This window comes from Phalacrocorax aristotelis, chromosome Z (genome assembly GCF_949628215.1).
Source record: "Phalacrocorax aristotelis chromosome Z, bGulAri2.1, whole genome shotgun sequence".
In the NCBI taxonomy this organism is placed as follows: Eukaryota; Metazoa; Chordata; class Aves; order Suliformes; family Phalacrocoracidae; genus Phalacrocorax; species Phalacrocorax aristotelis.
In genome coordinates, this window is record NC_134311.1 from 71,847,477 (window position 1) to 71,867,527 (window position 20,051).

At 50.7% G+C, this 20,051-nt stretch overlaps 1 protein-coding gene across 2 annotated transcripts in view; it reads right to left on the reverse strand.

The window, feature by feature from the left end:
* The window catches only part of CNTFR (ciliary neurotrophic factor receptor), a 213,314-nt gene that overhangs the window by 147,525 nt on the left and 45,738 nt on the right, over positions 1–20,051 (reverse strand). Inside the window, exon 2 of one of the 2 annotated variants that reach the window (XM_075078575.1) lies at positions 11,973–12,078. The gene's annotated coding sequence lies outside the window, so the exon portion shown is untranslated. Of the gene's footprint in view, positions 1–11,965; positions 12,079–20,051 lie in introns of both variants that reach the window. The other variant, XM_075078576.1, reaches the window with a different exon arrangement.

Here is a 20,051-nt window from a genome sequence, read left to right on the forward strand (position 1 = left end):
ACCTCATGCCACTGTTCACGTGGTGGTGCCAGCAGGCAAGGCATACCCAGGATGTCCAGTGCTAGCAGCACTGCAAGGGACTCGGCTGCCAAGCAGGGTTTGCTGAAAGCCATGGCACTGCTGGAGCACAGAGCCTAGGCGCTGGCACACAGTCTCTTCCCTGGAGTGCAGGAGGCAGCCAAACCCAGCCTGGGTTGGGAGGGGTTGCTCCAAGTGCAAACAATCGAGCTCCAGCCAGCATCCCTGTGGAGCAGAGGTAGCCACCATGGTGCAAGCCCCTTCCTCCTCCTCCCTCTGCACCAAAAAGTGGCAACAGGGCTAGGGTTTTCTAGGCAATCTTGGGTCCAATGCAGGATTACTGCCTGTTTGATGGAGCCCACAGCAAGGGCTCCTCCAGCACGAGCAGGCAGGACACTTGGGGAATCTTGCATTCGGCTGCTAGGCTTTTCACCACCCCTCTTCTTATCCAGATATTGACTGACATTTGCCCCTCCCACCCAATCCCAGCACCAACAGCCATGGCTCACCCAGCTTTCACTGCCATTTTGTCACAAACAATTTATCACCTACCAGTGCATGCTCGTTACAGATGACAGACTCCAGTGTCCATTAATTAATGAGAAATACTTAGAGAGGCATATATACATGCACAAATCTGTCTGAGTGGTTTCCTATGACACCTACCACGGGCATATCCATACACTGCAACAGCACGCACAGGCTCTGGGAGCTGCAGCAGAGGTAGCGAGCAACAGCCAGGGTGAAAACAAAGAAGAATCAACACTACAGGGAAAAAAAAAAAAAAACAGCCTTGGAGGTGACAGAGTAGCATAGGTTTATTCCTGAATTAATAAGAAACTACTCAGTTTATGCGATCAAAAAAAAGGATGATTATTCAAGGCCGGGGGGAAAGCAAGCCATGTTCCAGCTGCTGGGGCTTTGGAGTGAAGGAGACACCATAGGACACCTCCAAAGGGTTTGCACACACTTTTACTGCAGAAACAGCTAGTGCTTTACCTAACTTTGCATGGGGTATGGACTGTTGGCTGTGATGCCCTCCCCAAGCCTTCCACAGGTCTGTCGAGGCAGGATAAACTCAGACCCCCAACATGAGAGCAAATCCAGGGGTGTGAGCTGCCCCTCCACAGCCTTACACATCCCAGCACCCAGCTTAGCAGCAGTGAATGAATGGCCGGCAGCAGCTGAACTTTCACACCACCGGGTGAACTAAAAATAAATGAAGTATGGGTTCGCAGCAAGTCAGCGCCAGGTTTAAGAAGTGCTACGTTTCGTCGCTTCACCGCAGAAGCCAGGCACAGAGGGCAAGGCAAAAGGGTTTCAGAGGGATCTTCTGAAACTCAGCTGGCTTTTTGATTTGGGAAGAAAACCTAAAACTAGTTTGAAAGGAGATCTAAACATTGTGTCAAAACCCAGCGCTTGATCTTTTTCACAAGTGGGCTTTCACTTTCTTCTGCTGAGGCTACTTGCCAAGCACAACACAGAAACACAAGCTATTCCCGTTGATCCAAAATTATTTTTCACCAAATAAGCCATTCATCTGAAAGCTTCTCCTACAGCAGAGGTAGGCAAAAAGATATCTGCTCACAGCAGCCCAGGATTTATGCTCAAATGAGCATTTGTGACTAACAGACAAACTAGATTCATAGTGAAATGCATCATCAATAAATCAGTCAATCACTTCTGCCCTCAGCATAGGGCTGAAGTCTCAAGTAACTAGTCAGCACTTTGTCAACCTTTACTCCAGCAAAGTCTGGGTAAGAGACCTCAGAATTTAGCCTATTGATTGCTTACTACTGTTTGTGATGCCCTGCATGCGTTAGACATGCTCCCTTCAAGCAAGATTAAATACCTGGCTTATGGCATTGGAATTCAAGGGAAATTATCTTTTACAAGCAAGTCAAATTGCCTTGTGCAATGGTCCATCATGGTACAAGGGCGACCTGAACCCCCTCCATCTTGCTGCTGGGAAGGGTGACATATGGTGGTGCTGGCTCTCCTTTGGGCTGGTTCAGCGAGCCCCATGGCTGTAGCACATTTCTGCTAGTTAAATGCAATTTTGGCTGAGGCTCCAGAGCCTCTGAGGCTCTCAGCTCCTCTGGGAGCATTTTGTTGCAAGAACAATAGAGTGACAGCTCCCCGGCAGATTTGAGTAACATCCCCAGCTCAAAGGCAGCCTTAATACCTCTGCCGATCTCAAGCCTTTCAGTTTATACATTCGTTTGAAGTTAAGCTGATCTAACTTGGGTGAGTGGGCGCAGATGAAGTCACTCAACCAAAGCCAAAGCATGTTGCAGCAGGACTGCTGCAGATGCTTGGCAGCAAAGTGGACACCCCTCCACCTAAGGACCGGCGCTTGTCCCCCACACACCATCAGGTATATAGATGTATTAATATAGGTGGACATAAGTGACCATCCTGTCCCCCTCAAAAAGAAAGCCTGGGACATTTCCTCCCCCCACAATCACAAAGCAAGGAAATACAGCAGCCATTTGCAAGGCAGAACACCTCTTATTAATCCTCTGAGTACTGCCCACCCCGCCACCACCTCCCTCCCTCTACCAAGGAGAGAGAAAAATTGATGCCACTAGCCTTCAGCCTCCAGATCCAAGCCTGATGTCCAAACGAAGCCAGATGACAACCCCACTGGTCTTGCAGCACATAGACAGAGCACTGAAAACCAATCTGAGAAAACAAGACTGAAAAAAGAAACTTCCTCATGGGAGTCCTGGTGCTCCCCGGATTTGCCCAGAAGGGCCCTAACTCCAGCACTGCTCTTGCTGTGGTTGGGATGACCAGACTACCTCAGCCTGTCCAAGATGAGAGTCTGCTGCTTCCCACCTCTGGGGAGCTGGATCTGTCTGCTTGGTATAGTGCAGGTTGCTTTGGGTTTTACTGATTGCTCTGTGGAAACAAGCACAGGGACACCACCACTTCCCTAATCACCCCTACCATAGGGGGCTGAACATTGCTAGGGATGAAGGGTGCTTAGAAGGAAGATGAAGTCTCACTTTCTAAGGATGCTTCACCCAGCATACAAGGGAAAACCTTCACTGACTAAAAACCTGCGATTCCACCAGCAAAAATCACCCCGTAGAAGCGCCTAGCAACTTTGTGGGGGAAATAAAAAACTTAAGGATTTACAGCATCCAAACTCAGACCACTGGCTGCTCTCCCGACCCCATGGCCTGCTCATGCACCTGAGACGACACACTGACTCCCAGGCTTCACCCATACATCTCACTGCAAGGCAAGCTGATTTTTGACGCTTGTTCTGCCTCCTGCCTTGTTTTATTTCTGCCTGGTGCCCGATCTCCCCCTCTCCTCTGGGTACTTTTCCTGCTGCCGTTTGTTCCTGTCCTTTACAGCTCTGCCTGCTGTCACTTGCGTAACCTTGCCTGTTTGGTAATTTGTGGCAATAAAGTGTCACTGTGGGGAAAAAATACAGCGTCGCAGCAGCATATAAATCTCTGATCCATAAATTGTGCTGGCCCCCACGTGCATGCCCCTCCTTTTCTATGTAAAGTGCAACAGCTTAGGGCAAGAGAAGGAAAAAAGAGCTGGTATTATGGGATCTTACTGAAGGGCAGCACTGAGCTGTCCTCATTAGGGGCTGTAACAAATGCTGAGGGGCTGGTGTGTGCTGTAAATTGCCCTGGAGACATGGGGCCTCAGTGGAGGCTTCCTAGAGCTATCCAGAGCTTAAAAAGAGCCATCCCAAGGGAAAAATAATTCAATAGACATTGCTAAGGGGTGCCATCAGCACTGCAGCCTCCCTACCCTATGAAAAGCCTCATTAGTGCTGAGCAAATATGACCCTGCGAGCACCATGGCCATGGAAGGGATCCAGGTGTGTGCAGCTGAGTCCCTCACTCTTCTTCCCACTCAGATGTGGGATCACGCCCACCTCCATCGAAGCAGAACAGCTCCTCCAGTGGATCCCCACCAGCACCCACTCCCCAAGGGCATTAAGTGGGACCATGAGGAGGCAGGTCTGCACTTTTCCCCTCTCTATCTGTTGCAGCAGGTCCCTGCTTTACACAGCCATATGCCCTCCTCTGGACCGACAATGGTTTTCCATGGCTCAGAGCCAGGACTCAGTGGGGCAGCTTCCACCCCAGGCGAATACACCCCACATTTGTGGCCCCACAAACCCCAGCTCTACTGCACAGAGTATCAGGCATTCACCACCATGGTGTTCCAGGAGCCGTGAGACCTGCAGCAGCCCTGACACCATCTGAAGTGGTTTCAGAGGGAGTAACGTCTCTCTTGCTGATAGTTATTTCTTTTAATAGGAAAACACTGCTTGCCTCCATCAGAGCCTTCATTCACTGAATGATCATCTCAGTCACGCTGCAGCTCAGCATCCTGGGCCAAGTGTAAAAAGTCACCTCCAGCACTACTGCTGCCTCTCTCTCAAGCCACTGCTCCTATACCAGACCCAGCACACAGTCCCTCTCCCATTCCCACAGTCCTTGGCACACTAGGGTCTCATCCATAACCCATCACACAGAACAGCAGGAAGCCTTGCATTAAAGCCTTCTCCTGACACTGACATCTTTCTTGACATCTATGGCCCACCTGAGCAGCTAAGTAACACTCCTGTGAATATAAACAAGCAGGGGAAAGTGCATTCACTAGACAGATAGCTTGGGAAAGTGTCATCACCCGTTGAAAGCCCATATGTGGTTTTGTAACAAAGGTATTTGCTTCCTGTCTTGCCCACTCATCAGAGAAATATATGAGCGAAGCTAAGAAGCACCCTGGAGACAGACTAAAACCAAGCAGAGAGCAAAGAAGGCTTGGAGCACTCGGCAGGAGCCGTGCAGACGAACACATTATGAACACACTGGGGAGGAGAAATGTCCTTTCTCCCAGGCTTGGGAATGGCACACAGCCAGAAGCCATCATGCAACTGCCCTGCATCTGATCAAGAGGATGTGTTAAAAAAACCTAAAAAAGTCAAGTTTTGATCCCCAAACCTGCCCACGGACAACTCCTTCCCTCCTGCAGCCTCAATCCTCTGAAGCCTGGAAGAAAAAGAAAAAAAAAAAAACCAAAAAGCACTTACTGTGAAATCTCCAGCCCATTCATTGCTATGGTGGGGTGCAGGGCACAGGGACACACTCCCTGTGCCAGTGTGGGTCCCGGCAGGCAGTGAGCCCCACACGAGACAGCCAGCTGCCTGCCCTGGCAGCAAAAGGGACCAACAGCATGCTGGACTGTGGGAGCAGTGGCACAGCCAGTAGCTCATGCAGCACTCTGACCACATCAAGACATTGCTCCTAGTTTTGGGAGCCCCAACAAGACACATATTGATTAACTGGAGCAAATTCAGCAGGGGCCACTGAGATGGCATGGGGAGCTGTTTAGAAGACTGATCCAGGCTCTTTGCAGCAACACATAGGAAATGAGTGACAGCGGGCAGTAGCTGGAACAAAAGGTTCCCACTGGATGCAAGGAGAAACTTTTCCCCCCTCAAGAGCCCACCAGCACTGAAATAGTGGCCCAAACAGCCTGGGCTCCTTCCATACCCAGAGGCTTTCAGAAGCAGGTTGGATAAAGCCCTGAGCAGCCATGTCCAATCTCAGTCTCCTGCTCAGTGCAGAGTGTCTGCTGGACTTGAGGCCTCCAAGGTCCCTTCCAAACTGGATAGTTTTGCAAGTCTGTCGTGAAAAACTGTGTTTGCAATGTCACATTAGGCAACTGCTTCCTAGGGTCATAACCGAGGGAAAACCAGCACAGCACCTTAAACAACAACACTCAAAGCTAGGCAGAATGAAGCCTTTGTCCTTCTGCCATTTCCAGTTTCACAACCATTGTGACAAAGCAACGTATGGAAGGAAATGAAGGGCAGCTCCACTATATGAGCACAGGCACTCCTTTATGGCAGGAACTGAATCCGGATGTGGTAATCCATTTCACCCCACACTTTTCCACCACCCCCTCAAAAACCACACACTCACTGAAGATGAACGTGCACATACACTGCAAGACCTGTGCTAACTTGTCCTGAGAAACCACTCCAAACATGCAGTTTGCATAGCTGGTACTGATTCAAATATCCTTGAGAGCATTTGATGAAGAAGGAAAATGCGTGAGACAGCATGGCAGTAATCACACATTGCTGCTCGGGAGGTTTAGGGTGAACAGTAGGGAAAACCCTCTTTGCTGGAGGGTGGCACTGCTGAGGGCCAGGTTCCCCAGGAGATGAGGGATGTTCATGCTTAAGCTGTGAACACTCAGCTAAACAGCCCCACTGATCTGATGTGGCGTTGGTGGCAGTTCTGCTCTGGAAACCTCTGAGGTCCCTACTGGTTTGTGAAGGTGCAAGAACAAGATGAGAAATTGCTGGTCAGACCTTATCTTGGTCACCAGCTCCACAAGCACCTACAAGATCTCTCAGCCACTTCATTCTTCCCAACTAGAAAGCAGGCCCCTACTTGGAGGAAGGACAAAGCTCACCTAGGAACAGTACCACTGTGGGCCTGTGTCTCAAGGGGATGCACCTTAGCCAGAAGGTAGAACAGATTCCTTCAGACCCTAACACTGCTAAACACTCAAGAACTGCATAACCAAGTGACAGTAGCAGAGCTTTGGCAAGACATCTGTCCATCTATAAATAGAGCTCAACCGTGAGTCCTTATCGCAGGGCTTTGATCCGTTTGGGGAGAGTATTTTTTCCCCTTTGCCATTGAGTCCCAGGCAGCACAGATAATGGGCTTGAATCGATCCAGCTCAAGTATTACTAAACTTCCTACCACTGTGGCAGCATGCCAGCCTCAAATAGGACAAGAGAACATGTGTCTATTCAGAGCCAACCACAAGAAGCAGGCAGAAAATTGCTTTAGACTTTAAAAAAAAAAAACCAGGTGCTTTTTGCAGATTTGTAGATCAATCTACAATGTATTTTAGAGGTTTAAGAAAGTCAATAGAAACAAGATATATCATTGCTGCACAAGAACCTGAGAAGTTGTATTTATGCTGCCCCTAGCACTCCAGCCGCAGGCTCATTGTCCTGCTGCTCCCCGCCATGGTCCCACATCACTACTTCTCTGGCAACAAAGTCGAGGGAAGGGGCTCGCTCTGCCACAGCAGTTCACCACCCTGTTGGTTTTGTCAGGACAACTTAGCCCTGGGGCTGGCTGGGGTCTGAGATGCCCTAAAAGTGTCGCTACCACACCTCGTGCCTTGCTCACAGGACAAGGATGCAGGGACTGCTGGCAGAGGCCAGACTGACATCCCACGAACTGAAGCCCATCTTCTCAGGTCTCAGCACACAACTTCACTCAAGTCTCTTGGGATGCTCCAGGCAGTGCTGAGACGATCCCTCCGGATTCATTGCTCAACCCAGTACCACTGCAGAGCCACACAGGGCAGCAGCCCACCCTCTGCAATCTCAGCCCAGGGATGTGACAAGCTGGTCTCCTCCTGCAGACGCATCTGCCCACATGTACCCACAATACCTCTTGCATCATCATGGCATGACTTGCAAAGACCTAGAATGGACCCCCTTGCAAGCCCCTGTGCCCACCAGCTCTACCGCAGAGCACTACAAAGCATATTCAGAATTTTTCTCACCCTTTTCTATTACTATTAAGTGAGACACATGACATGCCTTACCAAACCAGACCTAAATCATACCTGCCCCTCCCTAGATGCTGTGCAAAGTGTCAGCCATTAAACACGCTATTAACCTGCATATACAAATCTGTAAGAGGCTCTCGCCCACCATGCATCGCTCATGGGCAGGACCGCTCGTGTCCCTCTGGTGCAGCCTGTCCTAATGAGCCACCAGGAAGTGGATCCCACTGGAACCAGCCACATCCATTTCCCAGCCTCCACAAGGCACAAAAGGCATCTCTTGACTACCACGCTCTGCCTCAGAGGGGGAAGGATAATGTGTGTATCTAGACTGGAAAGAGTTGGCTGCACACCCTTGGTGAATACGAAAACCCTCCATACTGCAGGATGCCCAGCTCCAGCCACCCTTCTGCCCCAGAGCCAGGCATGGAAAAACAGGTCAGGCTGCAACACGGGAAGCAAATAATATCTTTCTACCCTCCCTACAAGGCTAAAACATGTACAAACACCTGCCACACATCCCACGCAAACCCCACTGATGCTCCCTTCGGGAGCAAACCTGGGCAAGTAAGCCCACAGCCGTGATGCAGGGCAGGGACCAATGGCTGAGGCACCAATGCTGGCAGGAGTGCCAGCCCGCTGCTGCTTCTCCAACCCCCTTCCCATCTCTCTGCCAGGCTCGAGCTACACCAACTGCACTTCAACAGGGCTGCACTTTCATTCCTCTGCTGCTGCGTAGGAGTGGGTACCAGGGGTCTTATAATTCAGCAAAGATGAGGAAGAAACAAGAAGTGTTAACCATTAGCATGTGTGTATGGAGACCCCTCAAACTCTTTTTTCCCTTGCTCCCATCTGCTTTGCTCTGGGCCACTAAATCCAATTCAGCAGCGCTCAGAGCTTGTACCAAAGCTGCGACACATTTGTCAGATCCCTGACTAGACCCATGGCTAATATTGCAATGCTAATTTATCTCACCATATTATATCACTTTCATTTCATCCCACCGGATCACATTACTGCCAGTGTACCTTGTAGTCAGCATGTAACAGTAATTGGTATTATTAGTGACGTACCCTCCTTGAGCTGCTCTATTTGCAGAGCTGCGAGGAGTCCCGTGGGTGGGCTGGTCCACACTGAGAATGGGGAGGAAACTCCACTCCACGATGCCACCACCAGGCAATGCCACTGCAGCTCCATCAGATGCTGCCCACCCCTGCAGTCCCTTAATCTTGAGCTTTTAACTCCAGAGCCTGAATTCAGCCTTGTGCACAGGGAGCATTTCTATCCTTGCCTGTGGCTCAGAGGATACAGGACTTTGCTGATCCAGGGTGAAAGGGGCTGCAAAACACCCCTGGGAAGCATGATGTGGGGGGAGAGGGCAGGAGAGCTGCACAGGGAAAATTCATGACACTTCATGCTATTTTGGCCAACAGTTTCTCCTCTTCAGTGTAAGCTATTGCTTTTCCAAGATCAACACAATTAAAGCCATGCAGTTTTAGTTAAGTGGGAGGCTGTGCTAGTCAAACAGTGACAGTTCCCACTTAAGACGTCCTTGCCTGACATTTAGAGACTTGTTAAAATTTAATTCATCATTTTTATTTCTCAAGAACAGCACCAGCAAGCACCGGCTTCCCCAGCACAGCTCCACAGGGTAGGCATCCCCAAATGGAGCCACTCCATCAACTGGCCCCTTCCCTACTCTACCAGGGTCCCCACAGCCTGGAGAAGATAACCCCAAAGCTCTCCTCAAGCAACACTATTATCACAGCCTCATACAAGGCACATATGCAACAGGTCTCAGAGCTGGGGCACCCACTTGACCATGGCTGGTGATGGTGGTAGCGCCCTAAGGCCTTTTCAGCAGACCAGAGCCAAGCCCAGGGCAGGCCATCACATCTGTGACACTTCAGCCCCCAGGGCAAGAGAGCAGAAAACCTCCAGCACGTCTGACAGACTGAAGTTGTGCTTGTCTGTGAGAGGTGGCACCTCACCTCCCATCACAAAGCTGGCTTGGTGACACTTACCTGCTCCAGAGTAGTTCAGCCACCATAGGACCTCTGCTACCACAGTTAGACCAAACATCCCCAAGCTCCCCTAAGGGCTTTCAAATAGGAGGGCTCTCAGATTGAGTGCACCCTCACTAAGTTTGCAGATGACACCAACCTGGGTGGAAGTGTCAATCTGCTGGAGGGCAGGAAGGCACTACAGAGGGACCTGGACAGACTGGATTGTTGGGCTGGAGCCAACGGTGTGAGATTCAACAAGGCCAAGTGCCGGGTCCTGCACTTGGGTCACAGCAACCCCATGCAACGCTACAGGCTTGGGGAGGGGTGGCTGGGGAGCTGCCCAGCAGAGACAGACCTGGGGGTGCTGGCTGACAGCTGGCTGAGCGTGAGCCAGCAGCGTGCCCAGGTGGCCAAGGTGGCCAACAGCATCCTGGCTTGTGTCAGCAATAGTGTGGCCAGCAGGAGCAGGGAGGTGATCGTGCCTCTGTACTGGGCACTGGTGAGGCCGCACCTCGAGTACTGGGTGCAGTTTTGGGCCCCTCAGTACAAGAAGGACATCGAGGTGCTGGAGCGTGTCCAGAGAAGGGCAACAAACTGGTGAAGGGTCTAGAGAACAAGTCTTACGAGGAGTGGCTGAGGGAGCCGGGGTTGTTTAGCCTGGAGAAGAGGAGGCTGAGGGGAGACCTTATCGCTCCCTACAGCTGCCTGAAAGGAGGTTGTAGTAAGGTGGGGGTTGGTCTCTTCTCCCTAGTAACAAGCAACAGGACGAGAGGAAACAGCCTCAAGCTGCGCCAGGGGAAGTTTAGGTTGGATATTAGGAAAAACTTCTTCACCGAAAGGGTTGTCAGGCATTGGAACAGGCTGCCCAGTGAGGTGGTGGAGTCTCCAACCCTGGAGGCATTTAAAAGAAGGCTAGATGTGGTGCTTGAGGACATGGTTTAGCGGTGGACTTGGCAGTGATAGGTTAGCGGTTGGACTCAATGATCTTAAGGGTCTTTTCTAGCCTTAACAATTCTATGATTCTATGGAGAAGCGTCCCATGTGCAGTCCATGTGTGCGTGGCAAGGTTTTAGTAGCTGGGGGGCTACAGTGGTGCCTTCTGTGAGAAGAAACTAGAAGCTTCTCTCATGTCTGATAGAGCCAGTGGCAGCCAGCTCCAAGATGGACCCACTGCTGGCCAGGGCTGAGCCCATCAGTGACAGTGGTAGTGCTCCAGTGTACAAGGGGCGGGGGGAAAACAAACTGTTGTGGCACAGTAGCCAGGAGAGAGGAGTGAGAATACGTGAAAGGAACAACCATGCAGACACCAAGATCAGTGAAGAGGGGGAGGAGGTGCTCCAGGCACTGGAGCAGAGATTCACCTGCAGCCTGTGATGAAGACCATGGTGAGGCAGGCTGTCCCCCTGAAGCCCACAGAGGTTAGCAGTGGAGCAGATATCCACCTGCAGCCCATGGGGAACCCCACACCAGAGCAGGTGGATGCCCAAAGGAGGCTGTGACCCTGTGGGAAGCCCATGCTGGAGCAGGCTCCTGGCAGGACCTGAAGCCCTGCGGAGAGAAGAGCCCACGCTGGAGCAGGTTTGCTGGCAGGACGTGTGACCCTGCAGGTGACCCACGCTGGAGCAGTCTGTTCCTGAGGGACTGCACCCCGTGGGAGGGACCCATGCTGGATGGAGCAGTTCATGAAGAACTGTCTCCTGTGGGAAGGACCCACGCTTGAGCAGAGGAAGAGTGTGATGAGTCCTCCCCCTGAGGAGGAAGGAGCAGCAGAGACAATATCTGATGAACTGACCACATCCCCCATTCCCTATCCCCCTGTGCCACTGGAGGGGAGGAGGTAGAGAAAATGAGGAGTGAAGTTGAGCTCAGGAACAAGGGAGGTGAGGGGCAAAGTGTTTTTAAGATTTTATTTCTCATTATCCTACTCTGATTTGGTTTGTAATAAGTTAAATTAATTTTTCCCATGTCAAGTCTGTTTTGTCTGTGATGATAATTAGTGAGTGATCTCTCCCTGTCCTTACGCTGGCCCACGAGCCCTTCATTATATTTTCTCTCCCCTGTCCAGCTCAGGAGGGGAGGGATAGAGCAGCTTTGGCGGGCACCTGGTGTCCAGCCAGGGTCAACCCACCACACTGTGCATGTTCCAAGCTGTTCATCCAAACTTGGCCCTGTACAGCCTAAATAACCACTGTCAGCATCTGCCTTCTTTGCACAGCAGAGCCAGGAGCAGTCTTTTGCCACGCTTTCATAAATGCCATCTTAGCCAAAAGACACATGGCCTCCAGCCCCACCACAGCCGGGCAGCCCAGAGCGCACCAACCAAGGACAAAACCAGGTGAGCAAGTGTTCTAACTCACCTCTTACCTCTCCACCAGTCCAGAGTCCTTGGGGCGTCCCCAATTTCTCATCAACGTCCAGGGGGATTCTTCTGGCTGTTTGACCAACCCTCGCCGCTCAGAGCTGGTATTTTCTTCAACAAAACAAAAGAGACAACCTGTCAGGTTACCAGGTAGAGCTCTACCATTGCTTTGGGTTTAGAAAACAACTGAGGGGGGGGGGCATCTGTTTTCCAGCCCTGACAGCTGGGGGTAACCGGTGTAAACATGATGCTAGTTTAGATGAAGAGCCCTCCCACATAAGCATCACAGCCCAGCCCCAAAGCACGCATTTGCTTAATTATTTCGATTTAGAGACACGAAAGGAAGGAGGGGGGAAGAGGGGAAACACTGCAGCTTAGGGCAGCTCTGATCTTCTTTGAAGACAAACAGCAACGCTCCCCAGCCAAAACAGCATAGCAGCATTAAAACATCAGCCCAGCACCAAGATATTTGCCCACAAGGTCTTGCACTGCCTAAGCCCTAATCCTGCAAAGCCTCACGCACGTGTTAAACCGTGCAGGGAGAGACCAATCCAACGGAACCCAGGAGTGGGAAGAGGAAAGCATGCACATACAGCTTTACAGCATGGACACCGAGGACTGAAAACATAGAACGAGAGAGACCTTCTATGCCACATCTAACATGCTGCCTAGTGAGATGGAGTCTGAGGCATTACTGTAACCAGTGGTGCCTTCAGTTATAAGAAGCGTATTTGCTGCTGTGTTAGACAAACAAATTATCAGTCAAGATCCATGCTCATTATCTAGCTCTTGTGGCTTAGATTGTGTTGCTCCTCCCCTCCTTTTTAAATGCTTTGAGGAGAAAATAGTCTTATTGTTCTGCATTATTAAAAATGAAAAATAGGAGCCAAACTCCACTGGCAAGAGGAAAGTCTGGGAGTCGCTCCTGCAGAGCTGCTTTCCCAAGGGCGACAGCAACGCCAAGCCTGGAACACCACATGCTTTAATTAGCACCCAACCCCAAGCCGACGAGCTTCACCAGAGCCCTCCCCAGGACGCTATCCAAAGCTTGGGCAAGTCACCAGAAGGATGCTACAGAAACCCAAACTACAATCCCCATCCACCCCCCACCCGCCTACAAAACCTAAATAAATAAATAAACCTCATACGACCCTGCTGCGTGCCTGACAGAGAAACCCTCATTTGCAAAGTGCTGGGAAATAATTAAAAAGTTTTCCCAGAGCTTAAAAGGAGGGAAGCAGACCGTTTGTCATGCCGGCAGCGCATAGCATGCTGCAATTTATCATGCTTGTCAGGTGTCAGCCACTGAGAAATTTAACTCCAGCTGCCCTGAGCCCCACACCCACAACGCCCCATCACTCAAAAACCGCTCTGCCAGGCACTCCTGAGCTGACAAGTGACTGGCAAGGATGGGAAAGGGCTCCTCCCCACCTAGCCTCCCCTCACCCTGCAATGCCAGTGCAACTTTTTAGTTTTAGAATGGATTTTTTTATACCCACAGGTGGAGCAGAACAGAGGAGACCAGGCTACAGCAAGCAGCGAGGCTTGTTTGTCACTACCTGGCAGGGGCTCACCTGAGTTGTCACTGCAGCTGGCAGGGATAGGACAAGAGAGATAGGTTTACTACCAAATGCCCTCGGGGGTGGGGATGGGGGGAGGGGTTTGCAGCATCCTCTGCTCAAGCAGTAAGGACAGAGCTCTCGCAAGGACAGTGTGTCACGCTGGGTACAAAAGTGCAAAATCACATCGCCTTGGCTGATAGACATCCCTGGAACCTGTTCAAATGGAAAGAACTGACACCCCCTGCTACCTCTGCGCTCTGTCTCGATGGGACAAGACAGCCCTGGCACAGGTCCAGCAGCCTAGCCTTCCCCATGGAAGTCAAGAGACGGATTTGCTTTTTAAGAATCCTGCATTGGGGTCAAATTGGGTTTTGGAGGAGCTCAGCATGCCCAAAGCAGGGCACCAGCTGAAGGACCTGGCTCAGGTCATGAGCTACCAGCAAGATCTGAGAGTTAGACTGCCCCAAAACCAGGGGACAGCCTTGACTACAGCTCAGGCAGGCTCATGTAAAGGAGCAAATAGCACCAGCCACAGAACAGAGAACTCCCGAGGCAGGTCTCTGCAGGAGAACTTGCACCAGTCCTGAGCTCACCCCAAATCGCTCAGGATTTAAGATGCCAGCAGTGCCATGGTCAGGACACTTCATCTGTATGCCACCTGCTTTATAGGGCCTGGCTGGGCTGCGCTGGAGAAATACTCTTGGTTTGGCCATTTCTGTAGCAACAAGCCAAGTTAGGAGGAACCTGCAATCATTGCAATGCAAAGCACTGACCACAACCCAGCAAAACTCCGAAGGAAACGCAGTACCCATTGCATGCTGTATGTCCCACATGATCTACCTGCATGTCACAGCAAGGGCTAAGGGATAACTGAACAACTTCTTGCAAAAAAAAAAAAAGCCAAACACACAGCATTTGCCAAAAATCTTTCTCCCCAGCACAAGCCAGGGCTATGTTGATCAGTGATCAATAAGTTTTACTTGTACCAATAGAAGGGGCCCATGGTTTCCCAGCAGAAAGGCATCCCCTGCAAGCTGGGCCATAGGTTTTACACTCACATGTGCTCAAAGCAGCGCAGTTCCTGCTGTGGGAGCAAAGCGGCCACTACCTCCCCACACACGCTATATATAATACACCCACACAGCAGCGTTTTTCAGAGGCTCACAACTTGGCGCAGGGAAGGTGGATTTTCATGGTGTCAGCAACAAGCAGATCCCTGACACCTGGCTGAAAACCTTCCCCATAACTATCAGACCCACTCTCACAGCACAAAGGTACTACAGTTTCTTCAGCACAACTGCAATAATTTTCTTTTTTTTCTGCGGATAAACTAATGCCTTTTTCTCCCCCAAACTGCATTCTGAGAGCAGCTTAAAACCCTCTTTGCTAAAATTTTCCAAAAAAATTCAGCCGGAGGCAGAGACATGTGAAGTTACAGTCCAAATGGTTAAAGGCTGGCGTAGTTTCAAGCAACTGAAGACAGGGGCTTATAATCAGAAGTGTCAGGCAACCTTAATTATATTATTTCCTGAAGGAAATAGTTTTCCCCGCCGAAGTCCAGAAGTTATTAAAAAAAGTTGACCTCACTGGAACCAATCAAGATGGAGACAAGAAGCCTGTGACAGATTTTTAAGGCAGGCATGTTCATGCATCTGTATTTTTGGGGGTCCAGGATTTTAAGACAGGTGTTCCCAGAGAAGCCCTGGCCCTGTGACAGCCCCAAGGCCAGGAGCCAGGATGCAGAGCCCCCTCCATCCATCTTCCCCAAGCCTCCTGGGCAGGGGGACACAGGAGCCCCATGAGCCAAGGAGGGTGCTCGCCTGCACCCAGATCAATTGCTTCACCAATGTGAGCGAAGAAAAACAGCCGGCTGCTTTGTAGCTGTCAGGAGCACACAGGCTTTTTGTCTGTCTCTTCCCCTGCGCCCATAAATAAAAGTGACAGCAACTTTATTTAGGACTTCTTCCAGTTAAGAGGGGATGGAAGAAAAGTGAAAAATGAAATCGTAGCTCAGCAAAGGCAGAGGGGGAGGATCGTGGCGGTACAGCTCAGGCTGTGTCACAGCTGCTGCAGCCTGGGCTAGCGGCAGCTCTTGTACTCCCGAAACCAGCACCTCCTCATCCCTATCAGTGCACCCTCCTCCTCCGCCCTTCCAGGTGGAGAAACCCCATCCCCTGTGCCCCCGTCTTCTGCTGCCCATTAACTTCCCAGTGGTAGCCAAGAGGCTCAAGTGTCTGGAGGGAGTCAAAGGTGGAATAACTGTGTCTCCTTTCCTCCTGAAAGAGATTTAAAAAACCCAAATAATTTAGAGGAGACGGTCACTTGTTCCCCGCACATACAAAGCTTGTACTCATAGCACCAACAGCAGTCCTGAAATACAGCTCAGCACTGCGCAGCTCACCAGCATGGATCAGTGGCGAGTGCAGCATCACCACCAGCATCCAGTATTGTGGGAGGTCCTGGCTGTTTTGGCTACAACCTCCAAGGAGTCTATTGCAACTCAGGAAAGACATCCTTTCTATAACAAGGATGGAAAGAGACTCAGAATCAAGAGAGGAGGTGAAAGCTGCTCCATGAGAGGGCTAAGCATGCAGCAGATCTGGCCCCAGGCAATGCCCCATCACAGGGAGCACAGCCGGGGCTGGAGCACCCCAGGTCTGGTTTCCCCCAGCAGTACATCACCTTGTGTATCTCAGTGGTATTGCAACAGATTGAACACACAAGCTTTGTTTTCAACCTTCATCCTGCTTGTACCACTGCTGAGCTGGAGCTGCGCCACATGCAGGAATTCAGTCCCCAACAGGGGCTGCAGGGCTCACGCTGCCTGCACCATGCTCAGGAGCTAGACTGGAATTATGCCGTGCACCTTCTCTTGCATACAAACACAGGCAGGGCAGGCATGTAGGAAGAGACCTGCCCCATCCAGAAAGGTCCAGGGTGGAAGCTATGTGCAGCTCCCTGAGGAGAGAGGCTGAGAGTGACCTCATGGGTTTCTTCCACCACTGCCCTCTCCGCTGCCGTGAGTCAGAGATTAATGACAGGCCATTTGTCAGCACCAGTGGCATCATCACCAATCTCATTTCTGAGCAGACATCTGACCTTGCCTGCATCCCCGAGACCTGTGTTACCGCACGGCTCAGGCAGCCTCCTGACAGCTCCCAGGGGATGCAACGCAAGGCAGGGGACCAGGCTGTGACACAGCCTGATCCTGACTCAGGATGCTCAAGACAAACCTTTCAGCTGCAGGATGAGTGGTGAATGCTCATAGGTTTGTCCCACTGCCCCACCCTTCTCCCAGCTGGTACCCCAGCAAGGGTCTCCCTTGTTGAGCACTGGATTAAGTTACGGAGAAGAGAGATCTGGCCCTGAAGAGGGCGGCTCTGGCAAATCCAGCCTTGTCTGAATCTCAGGTCAGGGGTGGAGGGGGAGAAAGACCCTTCTTCCCATGCCTGCAGCATCCTGTGTCTCAGCCCCAGTTGTTGCAGACCCATACTAACCAATCAGCTGCTGGGTTCAATATACAGTACCAGATGTGGCACCCAGACCTTCATCCAAAGCCAGACATGATCCAGGCTGAATTTTAACCCAGATCTCACTCAATGAGGAGACAAGGTAAAATCCAGACAGAGATCCACCCTGTGTTTCTGAGCAGAACTTGTACCTGTGTCTTGCAGTGTAGATGAGTTTTGCCACGGAGTCCAGCACCCCTCTGCCCCAAACCAGACCATGTTGCCACTGTACAGGTCAACTACGCATCTGTCACTTGGACACCACACACAGCTCTGGTTCTCACACCTCAGAAAGGGAATTAGTGAGACTGCAAGAGGTACAGGGGGAAGGGAACAAAACAGCTTCTGCATCAGGACATACCAAGCACACACCAAGCACACCAAGACTTTTCAGCCTGGGAAGAAGGAAAGGAAAGAAGGAGACAGGACTTAGCCACAGGACCTCAGGCCAGACAAACTATTGGCCAAACTATGATGTTCAGACAGCTCCTTGCTAAACAGCAGAAAACAAAATTGTTTCTAGAGGAGCAGGGAAAATTCAAGAACAGGTCCTCTAACAAATCCTGGTCCTGATGAAAGCTTTGCCTCAACACAACCCACAGCCTTGAACAGCCAGATGCTGGGAGGATTGCATCCCCACCAGGAGGGACGAGACAGCCAGCAGGACAGCTCTTCGTCTGCACTAAGTCAAGCCAGTCCCATCTCTTGTATTTCTTATATGAGGAACAAATTAAAATTATGCAGGACTGGGAAAAGACACACGCAGTTAAGATTAAGAAATCAGTACCATTAAACATCATTAGTATAATATGCCCAGGAAGCCTTCATAAAAGGAGATACCATATGATTGAATGCTCTCCAGACCCTCATTTTACACAGACCCAAAACACCGAGATTCTCTTCTAACAGCCACCTCTCACAACTATCAGAAGGTTTTTTGATTTTGTTTTGTGGAGTTTTTTTTCCAAGGAGCTTTTTGGGTTTGCAATTGAAACTACAATTCTTTTAGTTCCTGGGGGGGGAAAAAAAAAACCCAAGCCATTTTTCATTAAGCTGAGGCAAATGGCATTTTTGCTTGTCAAAAATATTTGACACAACTCCAACAGACTTGACCAGACATATAAATAAAAGATTTAAACCATTCTGCTTTAGAGCTTAAGAAAAACCTGCTGTCAGTCCCACGCCAGGACAAGCTCTCTTCTGTGGGTCAGACAGCCCCAGCAGCTGACAGCATCATCCCAGCATTGACACTGGGAGAGAGAACAGGGAGCAGCCACACCTGCCTGGTCATCCAAGTAAAAACCCACCAGCCCATGTTATCCCACTGCAGGCTGCCATCTCTGAGCCTGTATCAGGCTTCCAGGGGCTCAACAAGCAGCCAGCTCTGGTGGCAGGGAGGCAAGTGGCATTGATCCTCTCCTGCCACCATCTGTATCTGATAATGGCATCGACCAGCAAACACTGGATGCTTTATTTCCTCAGCCACCTGGGCTGTGCATGAGCAGCCATCAGGCCTCCTTCCCCATCCATCGTGTCAGCAACGTGGCCGCAGACGCTATGACAAGATGCAGAGCGATGTCGAAGCCCATTTCGAAATCCTTCTATCCTATTCAAGCCAGAGAGGCTTATCTACATGGATTTATACTGTTTGCCCCAATATTTAGCTACTGATCTGACTAATCTGTGTGCAAGAAAAACCCTAGTGGCTCAGAGGCTGAGCAATCTACATCATTCATCATTTAGATTAGCTATTGTCTTAATCCTCTTTAAACTACTGTATAATACATAAGGGAATGGATGTCCTATATGCTCAGGGTATGCAGGGGGAAAAAAAAAACAAGACAAGCTAGGCTGAAGCTCAGAAACTTGTACAGAAGCTAGAACGACAGATCTTACCAAGCCACGGAAGAAAAAGGAAACCTGTTGCATTCCCTGATGGTTGGTTTGACAACTTCTTGCTCTTTCCACCCCAGTGGCCTTAAATTATTTCCCAGGCAGCTTCCTAAAGTGACACGTAGCTCCCCTGCCCTCTCCCCTCATCACAACCCCGTTATGAACTGGGGATCCCAAGCTGTGCCAGCGCAAGCAATGTGGTCTTCCTAAAGCCACTGCCCTGAGGATGAGCACCTCTGCACCCCAGGAGCTGGGACATCCCAAGCCAGCATCAGCCATGGCCATGCTGGTATCAGAAAGGCAACGGGTGTGTACTGCCCAGCGTCTTGCTTTGGGCCCTGCCTTGCAAACAGGCAGGCTTAGGTCAAAGGTTAAAGTCCACTTTGCTATCCAGGATCACACCGCACATCACTGCAGCACCCAGCGGGAGGATGAACAAAGAACAGGTTTCTTTATGGAAAGAGCAAGGAGTCTGGCAGGGAGAAGGAGGGGGTGCAACAAGGCAGTAGCAAATGAGGCTTTAGTGCGTTGCCTGCCAGAGCTGAGGAAGCTAATAAACAGACAGATGAGAGCTAAATTGTCTTCTGAACCTCTGTATCAGTATTCACATTACAGAGGCTGCTTCCAGCAATTCCAGTGTATTAATAATAAATGCTACATAATTACAGCAGACTTGCTTTTGTCCTCTCTTCCTGTTTTCTGTCAATGTCTGCTTAACCCTGTGCAGCCCACAGCCGGCTCTTCATCAGCACCAGCCCCTCTACAGGCAGCACAGCCCTGACGCCGCTGATGGGTGCCTCTCCCAGCTCCCTCTCAGGTTGGATGGGGTACAAGGGGAGATGAAGGAAAGCTCAAGGGTGCATGCCAGTCCACAGCAGTCACCTTCTACATGTCAAAGCCATGACAGTGTTGCTGCAGGGAATGAAAAAGGAGTATTTGGGGCCTCAGAGGTAGCTCCAGGCTGGGATGAGTTGAGGACTGTGAGAACGGCATCTCCAAAGCACAGAGGAGTAGCGAGTCACCACAGCTTCTTAACACCAACAGGGTTTATGGCCTCTCCTGGTTTTCACCTCCTCTGGATTTGCAGCTGCCTTCCCTACTGAGATGCTTTGGGGTGTCT